This window comes from Parus major, chromosome 2 (genome assembly GCF_001522545.3).
Source record: "Parus major isolate Abel chromosome 2, Parus_major1.1, whole genome shotgun sequence".
NCBI classification, from domain to species: Eukaryota; Metazoa; Chordata; class Aves; order Passeriformes; family Paridae; genus Parus; species Parus major.
Genome location: NC_031769.1, coordinates 114,662,108 through 114,674,917, shown reverse-complemented (window position 1 = coordinate 114,674,917; position 12,810 = coordinate 114,662,108). Strand labels below are relative to the sequence as shown.

General features: G+C 40.6%; 1 protein-coding gene and 1 long non-coding RNA gene across 6 annotated transcripts in view; one reads left to right on the top strand and one right to left on the bottom strand.

The window, feature by feature from the left end:
• Positions 1-12,810, bottom strand: part of CHD7 (chromodomain helicase DNA binding protein 7) — a 133,207-nt gene that overhangs the window by 97,018 nt on the left and 23,379 nt on the right. The gene's annotated exons all lie outside the window — the stretch shown is intronic.
• Positions 1,568-11,699, top strand: LOC107200271. Its single transcript, XR_001519569.2, has 3 exons — positions 1,568-1,820; positions 5,939-6,169; positions 9,051-11,699. It is a non-coding gene; the product is annotated as an uncharacterized LOC107200271 (long non-coding RNA).

The window sequence follows — 12,810 nt, the reverse complement described above, 5'->3', positions numbered from 1 at the left end:
ATAAAATTGTTCCTCAAAAGCTAGATTGGATTATATTCCCTTAATGTGTGATGTACATTGGCAAAAAACAGGCTTTCATTGAGGCAACTGAGGGCACCACAGCCTTCGAATATTTGGCAGCTTGCTGCTGTCAAGCAGCTGATGCAGGAATGACCAGCCCAGAGTTCAGCCTGTGCCACACATTTGGAAACAATATCCTACGTCATTCAAGTTCACTGGAGCTCTGATACAAGACCACAAGAGTGTCACTTAGGAGGACTCTGATGCAAACCCACTGCGCCTCGCTGTTACATCACACGAAGGCATTTGCCATACCAGTTGGGCTGCAAACTCTTTGCCCTAACATGGGAGCATGGCTAATTTTACATCAGCACTTATAATACTACAGAAGAAGCCTCAGCAACATATATTCAGCATATCTTTTCTTTCCTGATCAGAAGAGGAAAGTTTACAGCTATTTATTAGAGCACATGCTTGGAGGCCTTTAATGAGGTAACCAGAGGAATAAATAAAACAAGGTATTTTTTGTACATTTAAGTACATAAAAAACATCAGGTGAGAGAAGAGAGAACAAGCCTAATTGAGAAATACCTCAGTTTTAGTGTTACGTAACCTGGAATTTTAAGAGGCCTTTTTCATTGCATGACCACCCTCTCTTCCAACATAAGTTTAAAACACAGATGTGAGGTGGTTTATCTAAAAATAGTCCTAGATAAATAAGAGAAATAACTGCGGTCACAAAAATGTTTCAAGAATACTCTTCAAAACATTTGACAGAGGTGTTAACCTTGCAAATAACTCCATAAAAAGGAGCAGTAAGTAGCATGCTAAATGTGACCCCTTAATGAGGTTTGACCACAACAAAGCAGTAGTATAGCCAATATTAAAAAAAAAAATACAAAAACAACAACAAAAAAAAAAACCAAAAAAACCCCAAGAAAACAAACAAACAAACAAACAAAAAACAAAAAAAAAAAACACGGAAAATTGTATGGGCTACATACATGATTGCCTTGTTTAGGTGGGCCGGGGACATTCAGCTGAGCGCTCAGCGCACCGCGCTGCGGCCAGGCGAGCACAAAGCTCTGGCAGGGCCAGCGGGGCGGTGGTGTCAGGGAGAAGACTTGCACTGTCACACTGTCGCCATTGCCATCAGTCACCCAGAAATCTCCCCGCAATTACATTCCCTTCTCAAGCTGACACTAAACCGGCCCGGGTGTTCAAGAGGTGGGGCCAGCGGCGACCCCGCTGGGGCGCTGAAAAAATACCCCGTGCAACCGATGGCTCCAGGCTTTTTGTGCACCTACTGCAGTTGTCACTGATTAACCAACTGATCTGGCAATTTCCTACATTCTTTTGCATTTAAAAAGGATCTGAGAGGCCCGAGAGTCATCCCCTTGCATATTCCCGGGGGAGTGGGAGGCTGCGGCCCGTCCTGCTGGGCTAGGGCGCGGAGGGGCCCCGCCGCCCTCCTGCCCTCCTCCCCCAGCCCGGGCCTGCAGCTGAAAATAATTTATCTGCTCGCTCCGCCGGGCTCCCGGCATATGCGATTGGGAGGGAAACGTATCCATCATGGATAAACTTGAGCACAAAGACAGGCTGAGTGTCACAGGATACAAAAGGGCAGAGGTCGGCGCGGCGAGCGGGAGGATTTGCGCAGGGCAGGGCAGGGCAGGGCGGCATGGCCGCCACACGGCAGCGCGGGGCCGGGCCTGCCCGGCCGGGCACAGCTCCCGCAGTAAACAAAGCCCGAGCCACCAAAACCGGGAAAAAACCCGCTGAAAACAACGAAAGAACCGGAGGGGTGACGAAGCTCTAAGGTAACACGGGGCCTCTGCCCGCTCCTTTCGCCGAAAGCAGCTCGTGGTGTTTACACCCAGAAAGTTGGGAACTGTAAAAATTCATGAGGTGGAGACTCAAATGTTTCCCAGAGTTTCTGAACATGTGATTTTCACCGAAATGTATTTTTTTAATCACGGGCAGGTTTTAAGACTTAATCGTATCCCAAAAGGCTATTTCCAGCTATAGAATTATGAGCGCTTTAAAGTAGCCAGACCCTGTACTGTACTTTACCTGTTACAAGGCCAATACAATCATGTTTCATTCATAGTTTATGAAGTCTGAAAAACCACTTGATGAAATTACAGTCTACCAATACCACACATGGTATATTTGTCCACGTATATTCTATAATCATTTCAATTTATGACTTGTACTTAAGAGTCATTTTCCTGTACATGTGTTCTTCATAAATACTGGTAGATCGCAGTCTGCGCTCGTACGGGAACCACATATCCACACTCATTTCTGTGAAGATAAATACACCCTGTGCACCCAGAGTGAAAAGCCAGTTTTCACATGACTAAAGAGAACACACTTCAGGGCTGAGGAACAAAATGGTAGTTCTCCCTTACACTCTTTACGTGTGGCAAGATGAATCATCCTACACCTGAACTTAAGCTCTCACTCAGCTTCCAGTATTGATGATCTTTTTTGCCTCATACACTTAAGCATACTGTCTTGACCCTTTCAGCAAAGAAAAAAATTATTACATACTACACCAGGAAAAAGATTACAAATTGTATTTTATAGAAAAAGATAACATCAGTGTTTTCTAATGTATTTTAAATGAAATCACACAGTGAATGGCTTGGGTTGGAAGGGGCCTTAGAGACCATTCAAAGACTCAAGCATTAGATTTTACAAATTTAAAATTTTCTCTTTTTTTTACAGATTTTTACTTAGTTACAAAAAAGGCTTGTAGCATCAAACTAATTATGTATTTTATCATATCCTATAGACTATTGAAAAGAAGTGTTAAATTATTTCACTAACTTAAAATCAACCACAAAGAAAAAGTGTTGGGGTGAGAGAGTGTGAAGACAAACAGTACAGTGCAGGACAGAATACAGTACATGGAGTAAACAGATTTCAGAAACTTTCATTTAGTGCCTGGACCATCAGATGGGTTCAGTAACATCCCATGGAATACAGGGGGCAGCTGCAATACTACTGTTAATTGGACTACTTAAATTTAGGGGTTTGTTTGTTTTAACAAAATTAACATATGCACCTTGAACATTCTATTGTTTTTTTTGGAGAAGGATATGCCAAAAAAAAAAGGTTAATTCTTGGTCAGTGCAATGGAAGCAGGCTCTTGCACATACAAGAAAAAAATCAGACTTCATTTGTTTTTTTAGTGTGGTTTTTAGTGTTGTTTTGTTTTGTTTTTTTAACATAACACCTGGCTCACAGTGATCATCAGGACTTATTCAAACCACACCACAAACATGCTGTATCACGCTGTTCTCCCCAATGGACAATGCCAAGGGAAAAGTGTGTGTAGCTCTCAACAGCTTCTAATGTATAAGACTAAGTAAGATACTTAAGAAAAAGCTAAAGTTCATTTGGACATGGAAAAAACAGGTGCCTAGACAGCATAAACAATAGTGCCTGAAATTTTAAAATTGCACTGGGGACTGTCAGATGAGTGCAACTCTTGTCAGTTCTCATGTGCAGTGTGGCCCTTCTGTCCAAGCAGGACTGAGCTCAGTGTTTTTCCTCTATAAAAGCAGGCTCAAAGGGAAGATAACCAAATTTTCTTGTGCAAAACTTTAATAGGACATCAGTTTTTGCTTCACACAGAAGAAAACCAGCTGGGGTGTTTTCAAGCACCTTGCTTAATCAATTTGCAGTTCTAAAATTACTCCAGGATAGTTAAGTTCAAATGAATAAAGAACCTTCCAGGGGAAAATTTGTCACGTAAAATTCTAGAACTATGCAATTCACTCCCTTCTCATCAAGATTTTGAAAAACTTGGAAGCAACTGTCTTTTGATGTGCAAACTGCTGACCCAGGACCCACAGTCACAGTCATTCAAACTACTGCAACCAACAGGAGCAGCTGACATTCATCTACCACATTCTTTACACACAGCAGAAAAGTTCTTGAGCTACCTTCAATTCCCCACAAGCTCTGCAGAGATAAATGATGAGCACACAGGAACAGTGCTGCATTCATGGATTAGATGTGAAAGGGAATTTTTCCTCGTCTAGAACTGAACCTGGAAACCAGTTCCACTTCATGGTATGCTCAACTGTCTCTCAAAAAGCAGGGATAAACTTAATTTTCTAATAGAAAGCACTATCTTCACTCTTCCTAATGATTCACGGTCTATTTAAATTACCTGTTAAGCTTATCAATTATACTGCAGCATCTGCAGAGAATTAGAAATTTCCACATCCTTTTCAGTTGAAATAAATTTAAAATCATCCTTAAGCCCCCCAAAACCCAAACAAAGAAAACCAAAACAAAACTTTGCACATTGCCCTCCCCTCAACAAGCCCAAAAATTTATTTCTACTCACAAAAAACTGTGAGGTTAAAATCTAGGGTAGAGGATCAGGGGTTTTTTGTGTATTTTGTGTTGTTTTGTGTGGGGTTTTGTTGTTGTTGCTTTTGTTGTGGTTTTTTAAGTAGGAAAAGCAAGAAAATTAAAGGAGTGGGCAGGCTGCCTAGAAGGTTAGAGGCTTATTTTGATAATTTTGGAAGAGTTTGATTGCAAACTTTGCTTGACTAGCAATTTCTTTTGTGTTTGTAAGTACCTGGAAAAGTGAAAGTACGATTGAAAAAATGGCTCATTAAAAAAACCCAAGCAAACCCATTTAAATAGCAAGGATCCCAGAACAAGAGAATTAAGGACTCTTAATCAAGTACTATGTGAAGACTGCAACCATACAGGTTTGTGTCAACAGCCAAATTTAGAGCTGTTTCACCTACTATTCAGAGTCCAGTTCTCAGAATAAGACCGACAACGACTAATGAATTATCTATTCAACAGTGCAATGTAGAAACACTAGAGGAAAATCTTTTTCCTATCAAGAGTCAAAAACCTGCTAGTTAAAAGTGAATAAACTCAACAGCTAAAAATGTATTCCTTTGCTTATCAACTACGTAGTAAGGACAGTTAGAACACATACAAAGAATTCTGAAATTCCAATGCTACACATTTCCAAAGTTACTTTATCACTACAAAAAAAGAGAAGCCTCATCCAGAGCAAGATAGCCACCAAAAGACTGCAAGATTATACTACATTTTACTTAAGCATTAGTAAATGGCATTATTGTAGCACAGACTTAGATCACCTGAACCCAACAATCAAGTGCACAGCTGAGGAAAAAGAATGCATGAGGCTCTGCTAAAGATCAATTGATTTAGAAGTCACAGGAATTAGTGGCAGATTAAACACTTATGCTGTATTAGCAAATATTATTTGGATCTACAGCTGAGGCTCAGGTAACTGTTTAATTAATTATGCTTGCAAAGCAATAAAATCTAGCTCCTTGTCCCTCCAATTACATGTACTATATAAAACTAGTTATGAAAGTAGAAGTACATAAAACTACTTGAAAAGGAGGGTGAACTGCCTGCTGTCACTACACAATGAGCTTTCCTGACCAACATTTTACAAAACCTGCTAGTTACTGTACCTGATCACAGAGCATCATCCAAAAATCTGAAACACATAAAAGCATCATTCTTCCTTTCCTATGCTGTTCAGCACCTGAAATCCACATAACCCATGCTTTCAGGTAACAGTTATCCCAAAGTTTAGTCTTGAAAGAGAAGCAAGAGAGATCACCTCAGAGAAGTCCATGTTATGTCCTCAAGTGAGACTGCAGCTCCAAAGCAAAGCAAGCAATGAAAGAGCATACCTCAGTAACACCCAGTCATCAGGATCAGGCTCCTCTGGAGCACTGTATACCAGTGTGCCATGCTTGGACAGGAATGAATTGTTCAGGAAGAAAATGCTATTTGAAAAACTTCAGTGCTTACCACTCTACAACTAGATGAAGACTTAATAGACTGATCTTCTTCCACCTGGTCTCTATATGAACTGCTAAGGAGGCTCTTTTGCTTGCATTTCCCTCAAACCCAGGTCTTACGTCCCAGTGCCATGGACAGCAACGCCAACTGCACCTATCGTATCTCCACAGCATCTGCACTATTGTATCTGCACAGCTCAAAAACCAAAAGTGAAGAGTCAAGCAAAAGATACCGGAACCAGCTTCACTGAGATGTCTACAAGGCAGTAGCAATGGCAACAGCTGTCAACCAGATTTGCTCACTGGGATTGTCAGGAGTTCCCATCCTCCTTTCAAGCATCCAGGTAAGCTAACTTCCACCTTTCCTTTCACATGCAATCTTCACTAGTCAGCCATGCCTCCACAGCAGCCTTGGGTTACACAACTGGCTGCACTGTGATGATATTCAAAAGCTGCTGCTACCAAAAGCTAGAAGTATTTATGTAAAATTGAGACTTCTTAATGTGTGTCTCTTTTTTTTTTTTTTTTTTTTTCCCTCTGGGAAAGGCTGCATTTGTGTTTGATTTGTGGCTACTTATAAATTAACTTTCTAGGGGCAGGCTAAGTGAAGGTTTTATTGAACAAATTGTAAGCTTTAGACTCGACAATATTGACAGTCTCTTATCAAAAAAAGAGTATCTTTACTTATATGCAAAACTGTAAATGGAATCAGACATTTTTCTGGTTATTTAATACCTACATTTTTTGGCATCTGCATTTATAAATTCACTAGTTAGGTGTTAGTAACACTAAATGCTAGATGGCGTATGCATTCTAGTAACTCTTCTGGATGCCTCCATATAAAATGGATTATTGAGAATGAATGGAAGATGCTACAAAACAAGAATTACTGTTTATTTATAACCTTTCCAGTAATCAGTAATTGAAGCATTAGGTAAAAAGAAAAACCATCCTGAAAACCCAAACAAAACCACTTCAACATTTGTGTGCTTAAAGGGGAAAATTCCCCTATTCTTTAGGGATCTCAAGATTGTAAACAGCATCACATACAGGAAGGATTATTACATTTTTCACAACATCAAGATGCCCTACGAAGAAACAGACAAAATCACTTTTTCTCTCTGCAATAAACATGTAATTCAATTTAGTTCATTTAAACCAGGAGAGTCAGCTCCACAGTATCAGCCTGGTCCACAAATAGCCCTTGTTGATAATCTAAGAATTTGAGATAGTTGCTATGGTCATGATATGCTACTTTACCTGAGGATCAACAGTTAATTTTTCATTTCTCACACCTATGCTCTGTCATCTTCATAAGGACAAAACTGAGCTCTCACACCTTCTAAAACACTGAGTGAGGTAACAGCATTAAAGCTGGAGTAGATTTACAGTAAGGTGCAGGAGAGTACTAAAGAGGCCTTTTTCTTCAGAGTTGGAGCCAACTACAACATATTTAAACCAGAGTTTCATTTGGGTGGAAAGGAGAAAGTATACATCAACAAAGCAGTGATGCAAGGAACATCTACAAGATAGAAATCTGTGGAGCGCCTCTATTTCAAACCTGTGATGGCAATATAGTCCAATCATTTATACTTCGTTGCAAAAGCGGTGTCCATCTTATTTCACCAGAGATATGCCACCCTTTAAGGTAACTGATACAAATTAAATGGTGCTGTTGAACACACTGGAATCTTTTTACAGTTTTGAGAACTAGATTGAAGATTTTAGCATTTATCACAAAGTTCACAATTTCACAGGAGCCAGAGACCATCCAGCCAGTTGCCCCTACTTTTCTGACCTAGGCGTCTGCAGTTTTGAATGAATTAAAACCCAGATAACTACTAAAGCATCCATTTAAATTAATTTCCTATTTCTGCTATACCATACTGTAGCTACTTAATCTGAGAGCCTTGTAGCCAGACAGACTAGCATACCAAACAACCAAACTCCTTAAACCATCTCTAGACACTCACTCCACTGTTTGTTGTTCCAAAACATCAGAAATCACAAGCTGGATTCCCCTTGACCGTGATCTTGTGTCTTTCCTAGTAATACTCCAAGTGCAGAACACAGGGTGGGGAAGCTTCTTTCCAAAAAATTGCAGAGCCTCTTCCCTAACTCCTCTATACACACTCTTACTGTTCTGCTGTACTCACAAACTATTAACATGGTAATCGCTCACGACTGAGCACAGCTGAGAGGCTGAATTGTGTGAATGTCATGCAAGTCAATGAAAACTCTCCTTCTCACAAAGTCCTCCCCTTCTTGATCAATGTTTCCTCTGCTCCATGTTTTTGAAGATGGCAACACATCTCATGAGCATGGAGCTTCTCACTCTGCATGGAACAATATGTGGCAGCTGCACTTGCACAGAAAACCATCCAGAAGTATATTACAGTTGTTAATGCAATTCATCTATCATCTCAAAAGGCAAACAGTTACTCCTATCAGCAACTCTGTAATATTTTATTTCTTCAATATCAGCTTCTGCCAACATCAAGCTAATAAATGCATGATCCCTAGTTAGAAATCAGTGGTTCAGTTACAAATACTGTATTAGCCAGGATGTGGGGGCAGAGAGGGGCTAATTTGAGAAATACATAGAAATCTTGCTTTCAGGAGAATGAGAATTAGCACTTTTAATGTGCTCTGGGATTTCAAGTTGAATGTCTGAACCACTTAAAAAAAAAAATCACTTTACAGTAATTTCCAACTGGTTGCCTAACACCCATCTCCTAAGTGACTATCATCAAAACATAACCATAACACTAGCAATGAATTAATATTAAAACCCTTCAGTGAGATCACAGAAGTCCTCAAAAAACAGCCCAAGTTGTCAGAGCACACTTTTCCCACACACTGAGTAGTACTCAGGTTCTGGAAATAAAAGCTTTGTTCAATTACTAAAGTAGGTGCTAGGTACACTTCTCATTTACACATATAATTTTGAAATAGAAATCAGTTTGATGGTGTCTAAACAGATTTTAAAAGCCAAGAACAACTGCTTCCAAAAAGAAGATGATGCAGTAGTCAGAAAAAGGGAAGCTACTCTCACCCACCAGGACAACTTGATGAGCAAGGGACTGCTCTCTGACAATTTCATACACTTCGGCAGGGATAATTCATGAAGTTTTGCAGGGTTTCTGTGTACTGGCAAGTCAGAAGTGGCTACAGTTCCTCACTCATGAAATGGACATTTTGTTGTCCATCTATTTTTCTTTACAGAAATACTCTGTTGCAGGCCTGCATTGCCACTCTCTCTCTCTGCTGATGTTGGTAACTCACCAGGATCACTCAAGAGAGAACAACAGCCCAGCGATCTGTGAAAGGCATAATCTAACTGACTGCAAAATGGAAGTGCTAAAGACAAGAGCAGCCTAAAATAGCAGTCTGAGGATGGGCAGCAGGCATCTGCCTGCCAAAAGCAAAGCACCTCGAAGGGTAAAGTTCCCCAGCTACTGGGCCAGGAGAGTGATGGCCACTCCAAGGTTTCCTAACACCTCCCTTGGCTCCCTTCTACTTCTCACTAGTTGCATATTTTTGTCTTCGCAAATAAAGCTTCAGCTCTTTCTCTTGTCTGTGTGCTGAAAGTTAACATTTACCATTGCTGGAGATTTCTGAGCATAGCAGACGGAAGCACAGTGACCCTCCCAGGGCAGGGGGCAGATGCCATGTCAGACAGGTCTACAGCATCATATGTGCAGTTAAGATGAGCAAACACCTTTGCTACAAAGAAATGAAAATGCACTTAACAAAGTTTTTCAAAATACTAGATGCGCATGTGTTGCATGCCAGATTTCTGAGAAAAAATGAAAATAAGCATGCAAGCCAATTTCTCCAAAACCACAACCTCTTAATTCCCCAGGTCAGCACAGTGTCTGGTCCTTCAACATTGCACTAGGCTCAGCAGATGAGGAAACAGTCGCACCAGAAGGCTCTGTAACAGATGGAAACCAGAGCAGCTGGAGAGCAGGGAAATGTCTGTGCGGGTGAGGGGGTGGGGGCAGAAAGCCCATCCCCACTCCCAAGCTTTAAAGCTGCGTGCAGCCATCACGCCCTACTGCAAACAGCCCACGGATCTGCTGGGGAGAAAGCTGAAGGAAGCAGTATGTGGCCGGATGATTTAGTGCTTCCCAGACTTCCCATCAAGAGAGCAATACTGAACCATGCAACACAGGCCTGCAAGCTCTGGGTGTGAGCCCCTCAGGGGTGCAGGAGATAGTGGAAAAGAGCAAGCTGAGCATTTGCCTTCTTCATGGAAAGCACAGCAGATAAAGAACTGCCAGCTGGAGAAAGCCTAGAACTGGAGCAGTAGGGAAGGAAACAAAACTACATATGCATACTGGAGAAATGTGGAGAAATGAGTAGGGAACCAGTGCTATCAAAATCTGTCAGGGTCTGAGGGATTTTTTTTTAATTTTTTTTTAAGAGGTATTACCAAAATAGCACATTCTTATAGAGGAAAAAACCATGGTCAATGTGGAAGAATAAGAATTGAGGAAAAAGCCCCTGCCATATGGTACAATTATTTCACTACAGTTTAGATTCACAGCTTTACAACACCTGCACAGTTAATAACCATATTAAGTCATACATGATGTCACCAGTATTTCCTTTCTTTCTCAACTTAGTTAACTATTAGGGAAATACATCTAACAGGGGTTTCTATACTTCTGGAAAGACAAATGACTGTCCATGATTAAGATGCCCATCTCTTGACACAGTTTAGAAAGTAGCCTACCCTCAGTTCCCAGATGAGGGAAAGGGACCAAGCCTTGTGAGGGAAACCCAGCCATTAAGCAGGGATAGTTTATAATAAACAAGACGAGTGAGGTGGGGTTTTTTTCCTTCTTCCTTTGTTTCCTTTAATTTTGGTTGGAACTACCCTCTGCAACCCTTTTGGTTCCTCAAGTCAGGAGACAAGAAACTAAACTGATCAACTTGTAAGACGGAAGTCCTCATATTAGAGCAGGAGATTACAGTGTTAACCCAGATAACACAAACAAGGTCAGCCAACGCTTGTAAAAGGCACACAGAAATACTCCATTATATATATATACACATATATAAAACTGTTCGTTACCTGGCCTGCCACGTAGAATTAGACTTTGAACATTGATTTTCAGCAGCTGTGAGCAACTGCAAAATTGACAGGGCAGTGGAAAGTTTTCATGATGATTTTTCCTCCTTAGTTTTTCCTCTTCCTAATCACAAGCCATAATACCTTTGTTCTACTATTACCCCAGACACTCCAAGAAAATGTTCAGGTGCAGTCTGGCACCAGAGGTAAGCTGATCTAACCATTAGTTGCCATCAGAAGATCATCACCACAGGGGTATTTGAACAGCAATGACAGCACAAGGGAAGAAGCAAGAGTGGTACGGCTGATTTAAAGCATCAAAACCCATTGGATCAGCTTATTACTATACCATGCATTCAAACTGCCTTCAGGCCACAGCCAGGTGGTTCAACAACTTAAACTGAAAAGCACAGCAGTAAAACAAGCCAGACATTTGCTACAGAAAGATATGAGAAAACAGTGTCTGCTGATAGGACTCATGGAAAAAAAAAATTAAATTCTAATTTGGTCAAATATGTGAAAAAATATTTTTCATCCAACTGATAAAACACACAGATCAACACCAAAGACTACACAAAGCATGGAAAACCTAGAAGTTACCTCTATCTTCTCCTGACTGGAGGACTGCTGACTTTAGAGTTATTTCATACCAATGTACAACTCCAGTGAAGGATGTGCAAATATTCTGGAATCTGGCATTAGAATTTCTTTTAGGTAAAAAATGTTATATCTCATTGTGATTTACAAAAATAAAGGCCATTTGTGAATACTAAAGATATTTGTCAAGAGAGTCAAATAATGGGTTTTAGTAGTTAAGACATTCCAAAAGCAATTAATCCATGGGTGCTCAGAGGACAGCCTCCAGCAGTTCAAGCCAAGCACACACACAGTCCCTCAATGAATGGCTGCGATGGATAAACACACTACTTAAAGGAAGAATATTTCATTGACACCCATTCAACACCTAAGAAGCCTTCTGGACAGAGAGGTAAAACTTAGATTTTTTCATTACACTTCTCTTGCGCACATTGTACTTTTCTGCAGTCTTTCCTAAATCCCCATACTAGAAGCCCATTAGCATAAGATTGGATTTTGCATATTCGGGGGGGGTTCTAAAACATATTCACTACAAGAATTTTTAAATATATCCCACTATTCGAAACACTTTTGTTCCAAGAGCTGACCATTACAGACTATTTTCTAGATATGGCAGGACAAATTCCTTCCTGTCTGAGAGTTTCCATGGTAATAAAAGTCCCCTTTAAACACATTCACGGTGGTTTGGGCAGGCCAAACAGGCAGCCTTTGTACTGAAAAGCTCCCTCTTTGTACTCCTCTGTGCTGATCCTGCACAAACTACCGTAAAAGTGTATTTTAGTGGAGGCAGAGTAAAACTAAGGCTCACATCAGTTTCACACGACAACTGTTTATTCCACAGCACAGATACAATCCTCTGGAAGATTCCCTTCCCCAAAATATTTGAGTGGTTGGAGAAAGCAATCTGCAGGACAGTCTAGGGCATATTTCAAGCAGACCTAACACCAGGAACTTTGTCACTTTCACTATTAAAAAAGATGAACTGAAATGACCACCCTCCTTTTCCCATCCCCCCTGTCCTCACCATGTAGTCTCACTGGTATTTGGAGATGGCGTATTTACACCAGCACTTGCATCTCTAGTTAAACCATGTACTGGTCTCAATTGACACCTCCACATCAGCACAGAGATCTGTCATGGAAAGGAACTGGGAGAATAATCGACCTAATATGGCTCAGAGTGTTTGAAGGAATATATGGAAACAAAAGAAAAAATGTTTTTCTAATGTTCAACAAAGCACCTCTCTTTAAATTTCTATCTATTCACATTTGTGCTTCAGCACTTTTGAGTACTAGCAAAAATTTCAGC